Raw genomic sequence first — 21,006 nt, 5'->3', positions numbered from 1 at the left:
AATGGTTTTATAAATTTTGAAAAAAAAATGCTTCTGATATAATGTTAATTGAAAAAGACCCGAGTAAGTCCTGAAGTTTCTATTTTCAAAATCCACCTTGAATCTGAGCACGTCTTGTCACCCCCATTTTTCCCCTTCCTATGCCAAGTCACCATGGCAATATCGAAATGGTTCTTATTATTCTCTCTACACATGCTACAAAGATCATATATGAATTTCATAATCAGAATAGCTATTATTGTTAAACCACTGCACACTGAATGAAGACCAACAGTTTTAGTCTGACATTTAAACTCCTCTGAAATCCAAACTTAACTCTCATTTTCCCCCTCAGTGGGAGCTTCAGGCCTCTTTGGAATCACTGCCGAGTTGGCTGGCCCTGGAAGCTAAGTGCCCAGCATCACAGGAACTGACTGTCTGGGCTGAGATGTCATCCCAGGAAGAAAATATCCCAAAAGAACCTGCCTGACAACTCGAAAACTGAATGTCCTGAAGCCACGCTATGGACGTAGGAAGCTCGGATGACCATGACACTCACAACTGTCAGCAGAGGATAAGGACTGAGAGAAAGACCAGCCATGGGCTGGTCCGTCCTTGTAAAAGCACACCAGAGAAACCCAGGCCCATGAGCGCACACGGCAGAATTGGCAACATTCTGCAAGAGCCCCACCAGCTAACCACAGTGTCCAAGTGGGTGAGTGCCATGTCAGATCTCACGGGAGCATAACTACCCCCCACCACTGCCCCTCCAGGCCCGGCTTAGACACATACAGACCCCCCCCACACACACACCTGGACCAGATCCTCACTCTTGGAGTTATACAAGCCAACACAAGTACTGAAGTAGAGGAAACAAAATAAACATCTACCAACCACGCTAGGCCTCCACAGCCAGCCCCGCCTGATCCAATTTTATCCTTGAGCCTCAGTGGCCTCAGCTGTTCAAAAAATCAAACTTAACAAGCCTTTCCACCAGCCTGATAGGGCTAATTCAACCAGAAACATGGGAGAGAGAGAGGCAGGTGGGAGTAAGTTCAGCTGATAAGACAAATAAACTAATTAAAAGTTTAAGGAATTAGTGTGGACCCTGGGCATAGGCAGAGACTAGGAGAAAAGCAAGAAAAACAATAGCAGCAAAGGGAATAAAAAGAGGAAAAGATGTCATCTGCAAAGTGCTGATCTGAAAGAGGGCAAATATGAAGAAAGGGACATTAAGATCACTCCACGCTACAAGGGGCCAGCTTGTCGACTAACCTTAGTCACTCATGCTTTCATAGAAGACAAGGGAAGTTCAAACCAAATGTCCACCTCCTGGTCTGGCAATAAAAGGAACAATACCGGGTGCCTGGGTGGCCCACTCGGTTAAGCTCCTGCCTTTGGCTCAGGTTATGATCCCGGGATCCTGGGATGGAGCCTGACATTGGAATCCCTGCTCAGCGGGGAGTCGGCTTCTCCCTTTCCCTCTGCTCCTCCCCTCCCCTCTCCTCCACTTGTGAGCGCGTGCGCGCACACTCGCTCGCTCAAATATATAAAATCCTTAAAAAAAAAAAAAAAAGTTGGGCGCCTGGGTGGCTCAGCCGGTTAAGTGTCTGCCTTCAGCTCGAGTCATGATCTCAGGGTCCTGGGATCAAGCCCCGCATCAGGCTCCCTGCTGGATGGGGAGCATGCTTCTCCCTCTCCCTCTGCCCCTCCTCCTGATTGTGCTCTCTCTCTCTATCAGGTAAATAAATAAAATCTTGAAAAAAAAAAAGAAGAAGAAGGAACGATATAACAAGCACGTGAAATAAAGAATATTGCCTGAGTCTGCTGTCCAGAAACCATGGACGGAAAAGGAATTACATGGTACTGTTGGATTCTAGCGGGAGTCCTTGGCCAAACCTCTTGTGCTGCTAAATCTATAAAGACATAATTTCAACTTAAAATTTGGAAATAAATATGGTAAGTGAGCTTCATTTTTTTCTTCCCTAAATGATAACAATGTAATAATGAGTATTATTTCTTAAGTGGACTGTAGGTTTCACGTATGGGAGGCTTTCCCTTAACAAAGAGCCAAAATCATGAAAGGAAAGGGACTTCCCAAAGAGAGGAAGGAGTGCTCAGAAATAGACTGTGTGGCAATGAAGACCCAGGTTCTGGGGACGGTCTTCAGGGTTCAAATCCCAGCGGCACCATTTCCTTGCTGTGTGGCTTTGCACAAGTCATTTAGCCTCTACAAGACCCATTTCCTTATGTGCTTAACTATAAGAATTATAGTTACAGCATTGTGAGGATTTATGAAAGTCTATACAACTATAGAACTATAGTTACAGCATTGTGAGGATTTATGAAAGTCTTACGTAAAATAAGAAAGAAAAATAAACTCATAAAGTAATCTGTATGACACACCACATAGTACAATACCCTGGTACGTAATAAGCTCACAATAAATGTTGGCCATTACCATCATTTTAGTCTAATTCACAGAGAGCCTACCGAGAACACAGGACACGTGAGGATCATAGAATGCCCACATTAAAGGGGTTTAAGGAACCTTCTTTCTAGTCTAGTATCAGCTTCCTCCCCTCCCCACACTCCCCTATTTTTACAAGGGAAGAAAATGAGTAGGCGAATTCAAAGCCCATTTTTCTCAAGAAATGACTGTTTACCTTATGCTTTCTCTTTGCAACTCGTTAGGAACTGGTTACCTCCAGGATGGATTTTCCAGCAGTGCTGGCTCTTACTTTTTGGTGCCACCAAGTGGTCGAGCTTAATGGCACAACGATGCTTCCCCCAGACAGCACCCCAAGTTCGTATAGTGTAAGATCTGTTTTAGATAGCATTCGATGGCCCCTTCATGCTCCTCAAATTAATGGCTAACACTCTGGATTGAGCAAAGATGCAAAAGGTACCAGCGGCTCTATAGAACACGAGAAAAAAAGAAGAAAGAAGAAGAAGAAGAAGGAAGAAGAAGAAGAAGAAGAAGAAGAAGAAGAAGAAGAAGAAGAAGAAGAAGGAAGAAGAAGAAGAAGAAGAAGAAGAAGAAGAAGGAAGAAGAAGGAAGAAGAAGAAGAAGAAGAAGAAGAAGAAGAAGAAGAAGAAGAAGAAGAAGAAGAAGAAGAAGAAAGAAGAAGAAGAAGAAGAAGAAGAAAGAAAGAAACCCCTAGTGAGAAAGAGGAGGGGACAAAGGCTTGGTGTTGGCCAGCTTCAGCCATTCCTTTGATGCCTGCGAAGTACTTTGTTTTAAGAAATACATGCCTGGCTTTCTGGGCAGGAAGGAACCCTTTTTATGAGAGACGAGCCCATAATACACATTTGGAGGGAATGCTGAATGGTCAAGTGCTAGTAACAGTATTGGTTGAAAATTAAACCCAAAGCTGAATCTAGCTATCTAACTTCTCAAATACAAGTACAAATATGAAATTTCATGCCCCAAATTGCAATTTTATTACTAACATTTTTAGTAGTCAAATTTTAAAAGGGCAGAAACATACTTTCATAGAATTGTCACTTGTCAGCTCCCTGTGCTACACAATTACAACATCGTAGTGGACAGTCACTTTCCACTGGCTCATCCAATGCTACTTTTAACCTCTTTATGCACAGTAGAATAGAATTCAGGAAAGTTATTTTCAGAAACATTTTCTCTAAGGAACTTTGTACCTTTAGATTCACAGATTTGGAAAACCTGACAAAAATCCTCCAATTTTAATTACTAAAAATGATTGGTGGTCAGCACTCCAGAGCAATCAATTCACCAGTCTTTTGTTTCAAGTTCTAGCCTCTGTAGAAGGAAAATTGTAAGACACTATCTTCTTAAAACATCTTCTGATAAGTCTATTTTTTTAAGGTTTGATTAGTGACAGTCGTAGGCGCCCGATGTGCTCACTCTCCCCTAATACTTTTTTCTTCCCACTTTTAAAATTCTTTTTTTTTTTTTAAGATTTTATTTGTTTGACAGAGAGAGACACAGCGAGAGAGGGAACACAAGCAGGGGGAGTGGGAGAGGGAGAAGCAGGCTTCCCGCCGAGCAGGGAGCCCGATGCAGGGCTCGATCCCAGGACCCTGGGACCACGACCTGAGCTGAAGGCAGACGCTCAACGACTGAGCCACCCAGGCGCCCCCCCACTTTTAAAATTCTTTATTCTGTCTAGACCGAGGATGATTCATCCTAGATGCTGTTGTACATGATTTGAAAGTTTTAATTCCTCATTGTAAAATTTTGAGGTGACAATATTGACATTCCACTTTTTAAAATTCTTCCCATCAAAATGAAAGAAGTCCAAAGAATTTTTTTTTTCTTAAAAGACTCAATGCCTGAGTAGACTTAAAGGACCAAATATCAAATGTAGTTCCTAGAGGGTATATTTTAACGGGCGCCTGGGTGGCTCAGTCTTCAGGTTAAGCGTCTGCCTTCGGCTCAGGTCATGATCCCAGAGTCCTGGGATCCAGCCCCACATCGGGCTCCCTGCTCAGCAGGAGCCTGCTTCTCCCTCTCCTCCCTGCTGTGTGTGCTCTCTCTCGCTATCTCTGTCCCTATCTGTCTCTCTCTCTCTCAAATAAAACAAACAAACAAACAAAAGATTATATTTTAAAAACATGGCAGCAGAGCAAACAAATCGTTGAAGAGTAGAATTATGATATAATCTAATTTCTTTATTCCATCTTGTAGTGTTATTTAAAATTTTATAAAGTTTTTGACTCAAAATGTAAATAATGATCTTTCTAAAGCTATCTAGCTAATGAATCTACTTCATCCATATTAACTATCAATGCAGTTCCTATTCATTTGGCCATTTTAAAGTTCATAATAACTCTTTTGGTACATAAAGCTAGCAACTCTACCGCCTGCAGCACTTCAGTCTTGCCATAATAAATATCTCAATCAACTGATAGAATTTAAACATATGGTTGATGAGGAAATTTTCATTTCAAGTTACATTTGAAATGCTTACTATGTTTAAATGTGAATATTCAGATATTGACAATAAACCAAAATGACAAACCTTGTTCACACTACTCGTGTTGATATATTGATTAGACACAGTGAAAACTGTGTGATGTTGATCAAAAGTTCAAGGATGCCACAAATAACAACGAAAGGAGCATTTAGCTGCTTGGCCTTCCGAAGGTCAAAGCCAACGCAAACTTGAATTATAGATCTGGACCAAATCCAAGGCCCAAACTCAACATTCAGTGCCACCCTTATTATTTGTATTCTTGGAGTGCCCAGCGACAGAGACGTTGAGACTGATTCCAGTCTCCTTCCGTCTGGGAAGCGGTGGGCACGTTACAAAAGCCCGAAGCCTGACTTTCCTCCTCAGTAAAACAGGAACAATGTAACCAGAAGATGGAATGAGGCTGCGCAGGTGCAGCACTTAGCATAGGGTCTGTCCCACAGATGCGTAAATGCTAGTTGCTGCAATTATTGTAGTTATCCTGATCATCATCGCTAATATTAGGATCATATCTACGTTGGGGGTTGTGAGAATTAAAGGCTACCTATAAATAGCACTTGAAACACTTTGTGCTCATTTTATAAATGGAAGCTGATATTACCTAGGCACCTATAGAACTTTGAAAAATGCTATAAATAAAACCTTAATTGTGAATTCAGAGCAAATGAAACTAACAGGTATATATACTCTGCTCAAATAGGCATGTCATTTCTTTTTAACACAGTGCCCTTGCCTCCTTCCCCTGTATCGGGAACTCTGCACCTTAAAAGTCCTGGGAAGGGCAGAGCCTGTCTCTTCCTAGAGAGGCTGAAAACACTAGAAGGTGCTTTCACAGCAGTCCTGGAAGCAAAGCCTAATAAGCTCAGCCAATCCGATGCACCCACTTGAGATTTTCACATCGTGAAGTAGTGATGTAATGCAACAGAAGCGGGAAAGCTAGCTAAGGGACATGGAGGAAGTGATGACATCCACTTTCCTGTGCAGATGACCTGTGGGATTGGGTGCCCAGCAGCAGTGACTCCAGTGGTCCTTGCCAGTGTGAGGCTGGGACAAGAATTTGCTGCAGCTCTGATGGGCAGCTCTCTCTCTCTCTCTCTTTTTTTTTTTTTTTCCTTGAGCTCGACTTTTTCCAAACCTAGTACTCCAGACTTCCCAACATTTCCGGAAAGTAGCCAATACCTTTTCAATAAATTACTCTTCTGCTTAAATTGACCGAAGTCCATTTCTCTTGATCGCGGCTAAGACTTACAGAAAAATTGGCAGCAAGTGTTGGGGTGCTGGGGATAGAGCCCCAAGTACAGCACTGGCTGAGTGCAGGTAAGGTAATGAGGACGCGGCTATTCCTCGCAGGTCGCCGTCCATAGCCATGAAGACAAATTACAACCTGAACATTGCCCCCTAGAGTTGAGCTTGCAGACTGGGATTCCCAACCTGAAAGTGGGGATGCTTGTGATGCAGGTAGAAGACAACTGTTTAGCTGTTGCATATTATGTCTGGGGATAGGGCCTATGTGTCTATAAAGGCTCTCATATTAGGAAAAATTCAGCATGTTGGACTGTGTCAGCTACTTTTTATGGTGTTCAGTAAAATATATTGAAAACAACAGACAGATTTAAGTTGAAAGCGTCTGGTTTTATTTTTCACAGAACCTTGATCCCTAAAGTGGCTATTTTAAAAGCAGAGAAGAAAAGCAAGTATGGCTTTGCTATTTGAAATATGTGAAAAGGAGTCAGATGCACAAACTTCCAGTTATAAAATAAATAAGTCACGGGAATGAAAAGCACAGCATAGGGAATATAGTCAATAATAACGTAATAAGTGCACGGTGACAGATGGTAACTACACTTACCGTGGTGAGCATTTCATACCGTATGTAATTGTCGAATCACTATGTTGTACACCTGAAATTAGTATGTCAGCTATACTTGAAATTTTTTTTTGAAAAAGTTCTTTCTACCTGTGGCCTGCAAGCTAAATTGACTGAAAATCTGATAATTTACTGCCTTGCAAGATTGTAAAATTAAAATTCTCTATTCGAAACTAAAGTTTTCCAACCAAGGCAAAGACTGCAGAGACTAGGCAGGAAAAAAGGTTGGAGCAGAAGACAAGCCTGATCACCTGGGCCCTGCCTGTGAGCCTCCTGTAAGCCTCATCCAAGTGTTAACTATGCTCCATGTGAAGAAGCAGCTGGAATAAGCAGCCTGACTTTAGATTAAATTGTTGCTTTGAAATATCCTTTACCCTGGATGCAAGGGCGATCAGGCGAAGAACAGAGGCAGATAGGAAGCGGACAGAAAAGCCAAGCCACAAAGGTGATGTCTGGGTAAGATCTCTGGCTCTGGTGTCTACTCCATGGAATTAACCAGAAGCAAGTAAACAAAATACCCGCTCAGTTTCTAAAGCCTCTGTATTACCCAAAATGTTCTGATTCCAGCTAGCATCTTGTGATCGTATAACCCTTCAAAGCAATCACAAGCTGTCTGAATTTGTACCTACGATAAATAAACTGCTAAAGATTTGCACCTCGAAGACAGGGCATTCCTTTTCCTAATGCCCGTCACAGAGCGCCCACAGAGAACAGTGGACAGAACATTAGCCTGTAGTGCAGAACTAGGGTGTCAGAACGGCTGCCAGGGCATGGGGCATACACTCTTATGATCCAACATGTGCTTTGAACCAATGACCACTACATACTATTTCCATTCTCCCACACACACACACACCGAGTGAGTATTTACCATTGTGTTCATTTTCCACCATTGTATATGAGATAATGTTGGGGAAGGTGGTGAGCAACTTAACTCTTAACCGGAGATTTCTGCACCAAGAGGAAGATATTACTGAGAGATATTGAACTTGGAGCCAGATATGGAATCTCAACGAAGCTTTGAGTTGGCTCCCTTTGGGAAGGAGTGACTGCATTAACCCAAGCATATTTGAATTTATCTTAGCCAACCCATATCATACTTGCCAATGGTTGGTTCAGGAACCCAGAACATAGCATTCCCCCAGCAAATATGGTTATTGGTTTGGGGATGGGCACATGTCCTAAGTAGACCCAATTAACTTAAGGGAAGGTCTTTATAACCCACGGCATGGGAGAGGTTCTTTCTCCCGGCCCCCACCCCCACACTCCTTGTTCCCTCTACCACCTTCCTTCAGTTAGGAACCATCTTGCAAACTTGAGAGAAGCTCACTGATGAACATATGGAGAAAGGAAAGGCAGAGCGGAGAAAAGAGTAGAGAAATTGAGGCAGAGCTTCCATCATACTATATCTGTATGTTATCTCTGAACTTCTTGTTATTTGAGATAATAAATTTCCTTCTTGTCTAAGACAATTCAAATTGAGGTTTCTGTTCATTTTGTGCCCAAAGCATCCTGATACACCAACCAAGTGGAAAGTTAAGGTTTTCAGCTGGAAATTATGTGCCTCAAAACCTGGGATGAGAGAATATTAAACTGGTACAAAGGGCACCTGGCTCCTATACCAGGAGTTATCCAAAAGAGAGCTGAAGCAAGCCATGAGGTAGTTCATTGACAAATACGTTTAGGGCAGTAATTTTATATTTCTCCTATATTTATTTTATATGTGGAAAATGTTATTGCTTCTCCACACATAATACTGCTATAAAGTTTACTTTTTAAATGAAGGTGTCTATTTAAAAAAGGAATCAATTTAAAGAAAAATATTATCTAAATAATAATACAAGTTATATTAGTTTCCTAGGGTTGCTGTAAAAGAATATCACAACCTAAGTGGTTAAAACAACGGAAATTTATTCTTTCACAGTTCTGAAGGCCAGAGGTCCAAAATCAAGATGGCGGCAGGGCCACGCTCCCTCTGAAGTCTCTAGATAAGGATCCTTCCTTGACTCTTTCAGCTTCTAATGGTGGCCAGAATCCTTATGGTCCTTGACTTATAGAGGCATCACTCCCATCTCTGCCTCCATCCTCCTGTGGCCTTCTCGTCTCTATGTGTCTGTGTCCACATTTCTGCCTTATTATAAGGACGTCAGTCATTGGATTTGGGCTCACCCTAACCCAATATGACTTCATCCTCACTTGATTCTACCTGCAACTTCCAAATAAGGTCAAGTTCATAGTTACTGGATGTTAAGTTGTCATATAGAGGCCACCCATTTGGGGCAGCATTTTTCTGAGCATCCGGCCCTGTTCTAATCATTGATGTTTTCAACTGGAACTTAATTCCATTATCTCTGACTAAAATTAACCATCATTGTACTCTGATAAGGCCTTCTGTTACTCTGGGCACAATTTCCTAGTACCTGGCATTAGCTTCTGATTTCCTAGTTCTCTGGTGTCCCTCCTCACAGGGAAACAAAGGGCTTATAATTTGAGACTTAAATCAATTATAGAAAGTAATTATTACATGCTGTACTGAAAGAGTTGATCCACAATTAATTACATGGCAAAAACGGGGGAGGTGAATTTAGGAAGAGTAATTTTTCATTTGGAAGACCACAGTTGGAATGGTCACTATTTAAAATTGAGAAAAACAGTCTGGGAAGAAAAAAATAATAAATCTTTTAAATGGTTTCATGAAATCTTGGGAGCTTTAGATATTAGGAAGGTTTTCCTGTCCCATTTGTTGAAGTAATAAAGTGTGAAGAAATGTTAAATCTGATTAGCTACGCCTGTCTAACATTAATCTACGGTCTGAAAGGAAAGAAAAAAATATTCAAAACTTCAATCACTGTTCTTTCCTGTGTTTAATCAGTTTATGTTTAATAATTAAACATTATGTGTTTAATCAGTTAAAAAAATATTCTCCAAGGCTGTTCAGAAAACAGTGGTGTTCAGGTACTCTGAAAAATCATTTAGGAACCCATGGGCCAGTGACCAAGGCAGATACATTTTTCTGAGTATAGTCAAAAGCTGTTTTCTCTTCACAGTGTAAGTTCAGATGCTTCTTGGCTGTTTGTGAACCACCTGGTGTTCACAGACCAATGCAGGAATGCAAAAAGCTGTTTCCATGGTGATGAGACTTTCCTCCTGGCAACCACCCCTCCCCCACCTCCCATCTTTCTCCACTATCTGGAGTTTAAATAGGATTTCTGGGAAGAGCAGGGATGGATGTACAGCAAGCATGTTGTGGTTTTTCCAAGTGCAGTTACTGTGTCTGTAAGTCCTGGATGAGTCTCCCCTGCCCCCATTTGGAGATGGTCACAAACCCATCAGAATCCATCCAAATCTCACATTTGAGATCACTCCATCAGTAGCATTTTATTTAACATCTCAGTATATGAACAGGCACTTCTCTATAGCAGGGGTCAGCAACTACAGCCCAAAGGCCAAATCCATCCTGCCACATGTGTTTGTAAATAAAGTTTTATTGGAAGATGGCCACACCTAGTTGTTTGCATATTGTCTATGACTGCTTTCATGTTCCAGTGGCAGAGGCAAGTAGTTGACAGAACGAGACAGTATGGTCCACAAGCCTAGAAACATTTTCTTTCTATCTGGCCCTTTACAGAAACAGTTTTGTCAGTTCCTGCCCTAGAGGATGTGGAGTCAAAATCTGGTAAGGAAGACTGCAAAGTATAGAAATAGGTACGATGTGCTGTCATAAACACAGAGAATTAAATGAATGCGACTAGGATTTCCCACATACCACTGAGGACAGAGTGGGTTGGAAAGAATCTCTAGAAAAGGTAAGACTGAAAGATGGGAAGCCTTGGGATGTACAAATCTGGGGCAAGGGGAAGAGGCATTCTGCACAGAGGATGGTGAAGGAAACGATCCAGTATCCTGACACGTGGAAAACCCATTAACACTGGAAAGAACCATGCAAACATGAGGTGTGTCTCTCACAGTGTGCACAAGTTCATAACAGCTGGAGGAGAGAGAGTGTGTATAGCAGGAAGTGAGGTTGGGGCCAAAGATAGACAGGCTCTTGAAAGTCAAGCAAAGAAAATGACCTGAATCTGTAGGGATGAGGACTCACCAAACTGGAAACTGATCTGATGAAATCTTCGTTAAAAGCAAATTCAGAAAATCTAATGAAGGATGAAGTACAGAGAAAGGAAGCAGAGAGGGAGGGAACCCGGTTACTATCTGTCATCTATGTCGTCCTGATCATGTGCCAGCCACTATTCTAAGCACTTCACCTGTGTTAACTCGCTCACTGCTCCTGACAACCTTATGAAGTAGGTACTGTCATGATTACCACCTTCTAGATGACAAATCTGTAGCTAAGAGAAGTTAAGTAACTTGCTCAAGGTCCGACAGGTGGAAATTTGCAGAGCCAGGATTTGAATCTCCGTAATCTGGCTCCAGAGTCCAACTTCTGCTGTAATCAGTTATGAGATTGTTGCAAGAGTATGAAAGGGAGGTGGTAAGAATTCACTTAGACTTGTTGCCATGACACACACAAGGGTACTCCATAAATATATTTGATGAATAAATGCTGAATGAAAGAAAAGAAGAAAAAGAAAGTAAGAGGAACAAAGTGTGTATTTTGCCGGGACTGGGGGATCGGTGACGGGGGGATTCTGTAGCATTCAGAGCCTAATATAAAAGATAGGAAGGAGAAGGAAATGGTAAAGATAATTCTAGTAGTTCTCCTTAGGTTGATTGGAAGAATGAGGGAATTCACACACACACACACACACACACACACACACACACACACACACACACATTAGAAGGAACTCTGGGGAAAAGGTGATAAATTCAATTTGAGATTAAACAGGTAAAGAATTTGATGAGATGGCAGAGCATCCAAGTAGAGAAACACCAAGCCCTTGAAGGTGTAGGACCAGAACTTGAGTCAGAACAACAAAGTTGGTGGCTGGGCTGCATGGAAATGATGGAGGGCACAGGCTGTCTTTCTCACACTGATGGAAAAAAATGAAGTGATCTTCACTCATGACATGGACACTAAAGAAAGCAAAGAAAACCATCAGATGATGACAAGTTGCAAAACTGGCCTAGTGAAGAGAATATGGGTTTGGTTCTAGAGGAAACTGGGAAACAGAGGAGCATGTCCATTCATGTAATGCCTGTTCCATGCCCGGTGCTCTGACACCACACTCAGTGATCACAGTGGGTCTGAAACAGGTGGTGTGTCTCCCCTTGAGAGCGGAGGAAACAGAGTTAGAGAGGATAAATTCCTTACAGGAGAACACAAGCCAGAAGGTCACAGAGCCAGGATTTAGGCCCAGGTCTGCCACTCCAAAGCCCACACTCTAAATACCACCTGGCTGCAAAACGGTCCTTCCACGTGTTTCCCAAAGTTCCCTCAGACCCTCAGCACCATCTGATAGTATATGATTCTGTAGATTGTTCCATGATCCTTGCATCCTGTGAAAGGACAAATCTCCAGTAACTGCTTATGGAGCCACCCCTCCACGGGGTATGTTCACTAAAATGCTCATTTCAGACCAGTTGTTGGGGAGAACTTTGGAGGAATATGCTAGTGTTCCTAAACCTTTGAAAACCCACCCAATGCTTTCTTCCTAGTTTTTCTCATTTCTGGTTCCTGCAAGGGCCACCCCTGCCTGAGGCACAGTGATAAGCTCTGAGGACTGGATCCAGGGTATTGCCCCCAAAAAACTGAGTCCCAGGAATCTTTCCAAACCTCGGTGTTTAGCATAAAGACATATAATAATTCATTTGGAATAACAAAGATAAAAGGCATTAGTCTGCTTTTAAATACGAATAAAAGAAATACCACTAAATGAAATAAAGGTTATTTTTAAAAGGGAAAGAGCTGTCTCTTAATTGACACTTTCTTTTCATTGACCTGGTTTGCAACACACATATAAACAAAGTTTGGGTTTCAGTTCCATATTAAAAGTATTTTGTGATTTCATGAATTTTCTTCAATATACCCATTCTAATTCTTTCTTTCTGAGATCAGGCAGCCTATCTCACAGATGTTGGAACAAATTTCTTCTTCGATACTCTCATTTTGTAGTGAAGTCACACTGACTCATTGTATACCTCAAATAAATAGATTTCTTCACATAACTATCAAAGTTCACCAACCTAAGGAAAGAATGAAGGAAAACTTATCCTGAGACTGGGACGAAAAGTCTGAATGCCTAGCAGTGAAGAAAATAGAAGTACTGCGTCTCCAGAAATTCATAGTAACAATAATAGTATGTAGGTTATTTCTTCTCATAGAAAATGAAACCGAGGAGCAGCAAATATTTCAGGCAAGCAGTGCAGTGCTACAGACACAGAGCAGATCTCCAATTTCTCTTAAAATCACACACCTTTGCATGCTGTGGGCAAAGGGAGAGAGCTATGCAAAACTGCACAAAGCATCTGGCTTGACATTTCTCAAGCCTAATTACCCTCCAGGAAAAACAGATCTAGCAGAAAGTAAAAGCCTTCCGACTGCCATGTTAGGAGCTAGGGTTCCAGTATCTCTAGGACATGACTACTGGCCACAGTGGGAAAGACCTCTCAGGATGACACTTCAGAATATTGATACATCTCTGACCAGTCACGAAAGCCCTTGCTGTTGAACGGCAGCTGCTCTAAACGAAGTGGTTAATGGGGACTGAGGAAGGAGCAATAGGCCGAGTAGGAACATTGTGAAAATGACCATGAGTCCACGGAGCAAGGCGTGTGCCTTTGCCAAAAACTCACCTGACAATATTCTGGCCTTCACATCTATGCCAACTCTAGAATACGCACTCAACTTTCTAGACCTTTCTCCTCCTTTGAGAAAAGAGGTAGTAGTTTTATAAAATATAGGGGCCCTCTTTCTTTCTCTAATGGTTGTTTCAGGTCCTAATCTCAGCATCCACCAGATGCACCTCTACCCTTCATGGAAGACAATGCAGTATCCCCCTCTCCCCCCGGTGGACTTTCCTGACACCTTCAAGCTGCCCTGCTCCATACCTTCGTCTAGGTTCCCTTTGCATTATAAAATCTGCTATCAGTTCTCTCACTGTTCAGCCAGCACTTGCTAATCTGTCTTCGCTCCTGGACTGTGAGTTCCTCAGGGCAAGCAGTTACATCCTCATCACCCAACACAGGTACGGGTGGCAGACACCTTCTCAGGCATTCTCCAAGCCCTGGGAACAACCACTCTCCCCTCCTGTGGTGGGTTGAATGGTGTTCCTCCAATAATTCCTAGACCCCTTAACCTCACAATGTGACCTAACTTGGAAATGGGATCTTTGCAGATGTACTTAAGGTAAGAATTGAAGTGAGATCTTACTGGGTTGAGGTGGGCCCTAAATCCAATGACAGTATCCATGTATGAAATGGGACAGGAGACATCAAAAGCTGGAATAGACAAGAAAGGATCCTCCCCTAGAGTCTTCAGAGGGAGTATGGCCCTGCCGACACCTTGATTTTGGACTTCTGGTCTCCAGAACCACTGGAGAATACATTTCTATTATTTTAAGCCACCAAGTTTTTGGTGATTTGTTACAGCAGCCCAAGGAAATTAATATACTTCCTTTCTCTGGAAACTGGCTTCCTACCAATCCACATGGTTTTAGATTCTGGGCAGCCGTGTTGGGACTACAAGATTCTGTTCCCTCACCTCACCCACAGGGTCCTCACAGTGCTGGGCACATATTGAAGCTAGGCCAACAACATTCCTTCCCTGGGAGTTTGGGGAATAATAAAAGAGAAATGTTCTTTTCCCATTCTTCTATGTCATTCAAGTTTCTGCCCAAAGGCCATAGACACATTCCCAACATCCTATCTAGAATTCTTCTTCTCATGACTCTAGATCTCTACTCATGTGATTTTGGAGTCCTTATTTCCACCTGGCATTATATTATTTATGTACTTGTTTCTTCTTTTTGTCCTCTGACCTCCCTCATAAGTATGTAGCCTCCACGAGAGCAGGGACATGGTCTGCTTGGTTGGCTACTGTATTTTCAGCCCTAGGACTCAGCCTTGCACACAGCAGCTCTGCAGTGAGACAGATGAGGCTGACCTAAAGAGAGAAATCAAGGTGAGAGATGAAGAGCACAAATTTCCTGTCAGGGTTCCCATTCCCTGTTTCAATTCCTTCTGAGGCTTGGCCATATTTCTGCCTTTAGCTTTTGGGGGACAGTCTGATGAAATGTTCCCTCCTAAACTTAAGCTAGTTGCTTTATGCTTCTTATATCTACACAAGAAATCAAAAGAGACCCATCTAATACACCATGGCACTTAGTAAGAGCTCTAGCACCTCAGAGGAGTAAATAACAGAATGAAAAACTGAATGAATAGATGTATAATTTAACTACTTAATTCAGTTTGACTCCTAACAGGATTTGTCTTATAAGTAACTAAGGTGATTTGAGAATTGTAGGATGTATTCACCTCCTTCAGAATTTATCTTCTTACCACCAACTTGAGTGTCTGAAATTCTATCACTACAGATTTTAGAAACACTCTATTCAAATATAAATACTCCTGGAAAAAGCAAACCTTCAGCCAGTTACTATTTTAACAGATCTTAGAAAGCTAGGCTCTTCTGAATGACGTACAGTCCCTTTAATGAAGGACATGGGAAATGGCAGGATAGCAAAGATTAATTTTAACCATTTTTCTAGCATATACACCTGGGGAATTATGGATTCTATATTCATGGAAGACTGATTGCATTGATGGTCCGATGAATGGCCTTTGGATCTTGCTTTTATAATGTGATTCTGCAACCACTTCCATCAAGAAGCTGGGTCTGTTTCCACACTGCTTGAATCTGTGCTGTCCTGTGACTTGCTTTGGCCAAAAGAATGTGACAGAAGTAACATTGTACCCAGGCCTCCAGAGGTCCTTCTGCTTCCACTGTTTCATGGAAACCTGCCATTTCCATGAAAACAAGCCAGCGCACCCTGCTGAAGAATGAGACAAGTGGCTACCCAACCCATTCTCTTGGCCAGCAGACAGGTAAATGAGGCCATCCTGGACCAGCCAGCCTCCAACTGATCTGCCAGCTACTCACAGATGCATGATGAAGTCCAGCCAAACTAACGCCAAGCTGAGCATGCTCATGAGTGAACAAATGCTTGTTGTTCTAATCCATTGATTTTTGGAGTACCACACAGCAATGGCTAAATGACAAAATACCAGTCTACCCTGGAAATCCCAAATCTAGGAATATGTTGCTTTCCAAAACCATCTAGAAGTCTTAGATTCTGATAACACCTTCTCTGAGAGAATTTATACTGGAAGGTTGGGTTTTCCAGGTTGGACACCTACCTTCTACTTACCCTTCAACAGCACAATATCACCAAGTGTGATGGTGTTTCTAAGGAAATTTCATTCAGTTTCTCACTTGGGTGTCAGGAACACGGCTCCCTTTACCACAGGTCTGGCCTCACGTTTGGGAATCTCACCTTCCCCAGCACCTACCACTGACATTGACAATGACTCTCGAACCTGGGACAGAGGACTCAGCTGGAAGACAGTTGTTCTAGAACAAGGTATAGGAGAAGTATTGAAGAAGAAGTGGAATAGAGCAGAAGGCAGTGAGCATTGACACTGGGCTAGAGTTGGAGGCAAAATTGGGCCGGGAGACAGGGCATGATGCAGAATCTCAACAGAAATTGGGAGAGCAAAGGGGTAGAAGTTGGGCTAGTGAGGCGTGCATCATAGCAATGAGATCGTATTTGTCTCCCCTCTTGTTTCTTTCATTACAGTGTCTAAAAGGGAGACAAGGATAGACAGAAAAGCAACGCATCTTCCTTCCAGCCTTTTCCTGTGTCTACTGTGAGTTGGGAAAGAGCCCCAGTGTATGTCTGGATAGAAACAGCTGTCTTTGCCCCCAGCCTCCTCCCTTTGTTCTGTCCTGCCCCCCTCCTTATTACACTCTCACTACCTATGGTAAGAGGTGAACACGGGGATTATTTGGGCATGGCAGAGGTGGGATTCCTCTAGACAGTCTGGTTACCAGCCTGTCGGTCATGGATAAAACTATGGGGGGCTGGGGTCAGGCTTCCATGGCTGGACAGAGAGACCCTTAACAAATGAGGATGACAATCTCCTAGAGACCTAGTGTGTGTCAGCTGGAGAAAACAGAGGCAGTGCTCCTTGTGATGAATGGAAGTGGGTTTGTTTTATTTTGTTTTGTTTTGTTTTATTTTAAGGTAAGAAAGGAATCTACAATCATCGTCAGGAGCCTGTTCTAATAAATACCCTAGCAGGATAATTTTTTATAATAACGTGTGGGTTTTTTCACTTTGGACCTCTTTACAGGGTAGAGGGGCAGGTTTATATTTGTGTTACAGACTTCAAAGCAGACGTTGCTTGTAAAGACAACTATTGTTCTCCTAAAGCTTCAGCCATTAAAAATATTATGCTTCCCTGTGGTCCTGGAAGGAAAGGAAAAAAAGGAGAAAGGGAGGCAAGGGAGAAAAGGGGGCAAATCTGCAGATATGGTGACCAGTAGACCCATGCTCTCCCTGACTCCCACCACTCAAGGAAGGGGCAAAAACTTAGAGTGGATGCACAGGTGCACCCAGAAGTGAAGAACCCCAAGCAGAAGTGATCCAGCCCCAGCAAAGATTCCTACACCCTCTGGGTAGAAATACAGAGCAAAAATTTGGAGACCAGTAAGGACCTCAGCAATAAGGATGTCAGCAGAAATCATGCTGCCCCTTCTATCATCAGCAAGAAATGAGATAATAAGCATGTGGGAAACAATGGGGAAATAAATGCTGTACAAGTTTTTGAATTTGTAGAGTTGATGGAGATTGTCTTCATTGCATCTCACAACTGTGTCATGCTCAAAATCACTGATTCCTTTTACCCAAAGAAAAATTTTGCCCAAAAATATATTAGATGCCCTTTTGAAAGATGTATACTTCATTTCCCCTTGTCATCTCCTGATAAGATTAATGAAATAAGGGGTGCCTAAGTGGCTCAGTCAATGTCTGACTCTTGGTTTTGGCTCAGGTCCTGATCTCAGGGTTGTGGGATCCAGCCCCATGTTGGGCTCTGTGCTCAGCACAGAGTCTGCTTGAGATTCTCTCTCCCTCTCCCTCTGCCCCTCCCCCCACTCTAAAATAAATAAATCTCTTTTAAAAAAAGATTAATGAAATAAGATAATGCATTCAAAGAACCTAGCACAGGATCAGAGCTGGGTAAATTATGTTGTGTTGTTCTATCTTTATAAGACAGAAATACTCATACATCAAACTTCTGGTGTCTTAAGATGAAATAAGTGCAGAAAAAAACCTCAGCCCATTCCACAATAACCTTTGCCCACAGCTCATTATAGGAGTAAGTTAACAGACCACTTCGTAGGCAGTAGGTTGTCAGGAAACACAAAGGCCTGGACACAGAGAAAAGAAGGAAAAAGAAAAAAGGCACTTTCTCAAATCCATGGAAACTGGAGACTTATATAAATTTCATTATACAATTTGCCATTGCTACAGACTCATATACTATTTTCAGCTTTATTTTGCTTTTGCTTTAAAAAACAAAAGCCATCTTGCAGCTGCCAAAATATTAATTGGGACACCCGTCCACCTGTCACCTTCACCTAGGCTCAGACCCCCTCATGACTCTGTCACCATTCTCCAGACTCATAGTCCATCTCTGCAGCTCATGGCTCATGTTGCAGTGGAAGGTAAGTGACGGTGACCCTTTCCTGTGCGCCGGACCTCAATGAGGGCATTAAAAATGGAAAACCATCATTCACATATCACTGAACCTCTTCAAGGAGGATGAGAATGTGGTAACTCTGATGATGTAGAGCAAAGAGGCTTTTAATTCCCAGATCTTCATGAAGAGAAACCAGTTGTGTCTGTATCTTGACAACCATATAAAAGGGGTAGGGAAAATGGTTAATTTGTATCCTGACTTTTGGTTACTGGAAATCTTAAACTACAACCCACTCTGTACACCGGCCCCCAAATATCACATAACATATACCTGGCAATCTTTTTTTAGGTCTCTACATCTACCTCTTTATGTCAGCCAGTATCCTTTACTTTTAAGGGGGTGGGTTCTAGGCAGTGGTTAGGTTGCAGTTGGCTCAGAGTCAATAGCGTGAATCTCTTCCCAACTCTGCATTCTGTGTTGCACATTGGCGGCTTCAAATCAGCCACAATGGGAATGTTTACACAACAGGAAATGCCAAAAGCCACAAACCAGGGTTGGTTTGGAAAGTGAATAATACAGGAAATTATATGTCTATAATGTTAATATTGGCACAAAGTTGGGCTCTCAATTAAACCTTATCTACAGAACTAAAATAGTCAAACAAAATACACAATACACATTTATTCTGAAAATCTTTGGGTCTGATTTCAATTAGGCTATGGAGGGGACGCAAAGTCTTAATGAACTATTGGACTAATGACATGTTTATTTGGTGATCAAGAGCAAACACAGTTAAATTTTAATGAAATTACCTTCTTTAAAGGATACTTCTTTGTAGGATAATGATAAGAGTGGAAGGTCTCTTAAAGAGAAGATGTTTAATAATACTAAAATTCCAACTCTATTTCACATCCATAGCCTCTAAAATGCAACGTGGTAGACTGCATTACTGGCCCAAATTATTCATCCCTCCATATAGCCATGCCCTTTCCCCAGAGACTGCAATTCTGCAAAAATATGTATTTCCTGACCCCTTGACTCCAAATTCAGTCATGTGTTTTGCCAATAAGTAAAGTCTTACATGTTTCAACTTGCTCTCTTGAGCTTCTGTCATCACCAAGAAAGGGAATACCTGGGCTAGTCTATATCTCAGTAGGAGGATAAAAGCACATGAAGAAGAGCTTTGCCAGATAACGCACTAACACACTCTAGCCAAGTCAAGCTTAGAACAGAGACATCAGCCAACCTGCAGATACATGAGCGGGCCCAGCCAAATTAGCCAAGCCTTCAACTAACCGGTATATAAGCTATAACAATATATGGCTATTGTAAGCTGTGGAATTTTAAAGTGGTTGGTTACACAAAATAGTTAAACCATACGTATATAATGTCACTCCCTTTCACAGGTTCTTCTTAAAGAGTGAAGAATTTTACACACACAAAGGATTTCCTGATCAACATGCAAGTGATTATCAAAATCAGACGTTTCTACTTCATAACCATAAACATGGAACACTTTCTTTAAGAATCAACATTATCATATTATATCTATCAAGTCTCAGAATTAGTTCAATACCAGAAACGTTGACCAAACTACCAACATAATTATGTGCTAGGTCCTGGGAACACAGAATTGATGAAGAGCTCTGAACTAGAGTTCAGGGTCTATTTGGGGGAGTAAAAGCTTTTCTCCACCCTTTAAGATTCTTTTAGCTGGTCTGGTCTAAGAGTTAAACAGACATGAGAGAGAGTAACAGGAGGGGGAAAAAAAAGTTTAATTATGTGCATACAGAGACTCAATAAATTAAGACCCCCAAAAAAGGTCAAGACAGACAGCTTTTATACTTTTTAGACAAAGAAACAATAAATCTGTGAGGAAATGACAGGACTAAGAAAACTTATGTTTGGGAGCTTTAATTAATAAGGAATTTAAGGGGCGCCTAGGTGGCTCAGTCGTTAAGCGTCTGCCTTCGGCTCAGGTCATGATCCTGGGGTCCTGGGATTGAGCCCCGCATCAAGCTCCCTGCTCTACAGGAAGTCTGCTTCTCCCTCTCCCTCTGCCCCTGCCTGTGCTCCCTCTCTCGCTGTCTCTGTCAAATAAATAAAATCTTAAAAAAAAAATAAGGAATTTAAATAGAATTTGGGCTAGCAAATTAGTAAAATTTGGGGTAGTAAATTAGTAAAAGTAACAAAGTTTGTCAATATGACCTTTTCAGCTCTGGATTCCCTATCTCAGGTGATAAGAGTGTCTTTACCTCCTGGTACCGGGAGGATACCTTTCACATGGGAGATTTATTTCCTGATTTCTGATTTCTGGAGACAAAGAGAAGTCAGAGTGTTCTTCTTACATTGGCTGTTTCTTAAGTAATGTTAATTCAAAATAATCAATATGCCAAAGTGGCACAATTTGGCGTGGCCTGCCCTTGGCCCCCACATCTATCAAGGGCCTGGTGATGCCAAGACAAAGAGCCAGAATCCCTGCCGAGTGCCTTCCTAAATCCAGACATGTTTAGTTCTAATTTCTTATATTGGAAGCATCACTTT

Source organism: Halichoerus grypus, chromosome 9 (genome assembly GCF_964656455.1).
Source record: "Halichoerus grypus chromosome 9, mHalGry1.hap1.1, whole genome shotgun sequence".
In the NCBI taxonomy this organism is placed as follows: Eukaryota; Metazoa; Chordata; class Mammalia; order Carnivora; family Phocidae; genus Halichoerus; species Halichoerus grypus.
Note: the sequence above shows the minus strand (reverse complement) of the source record.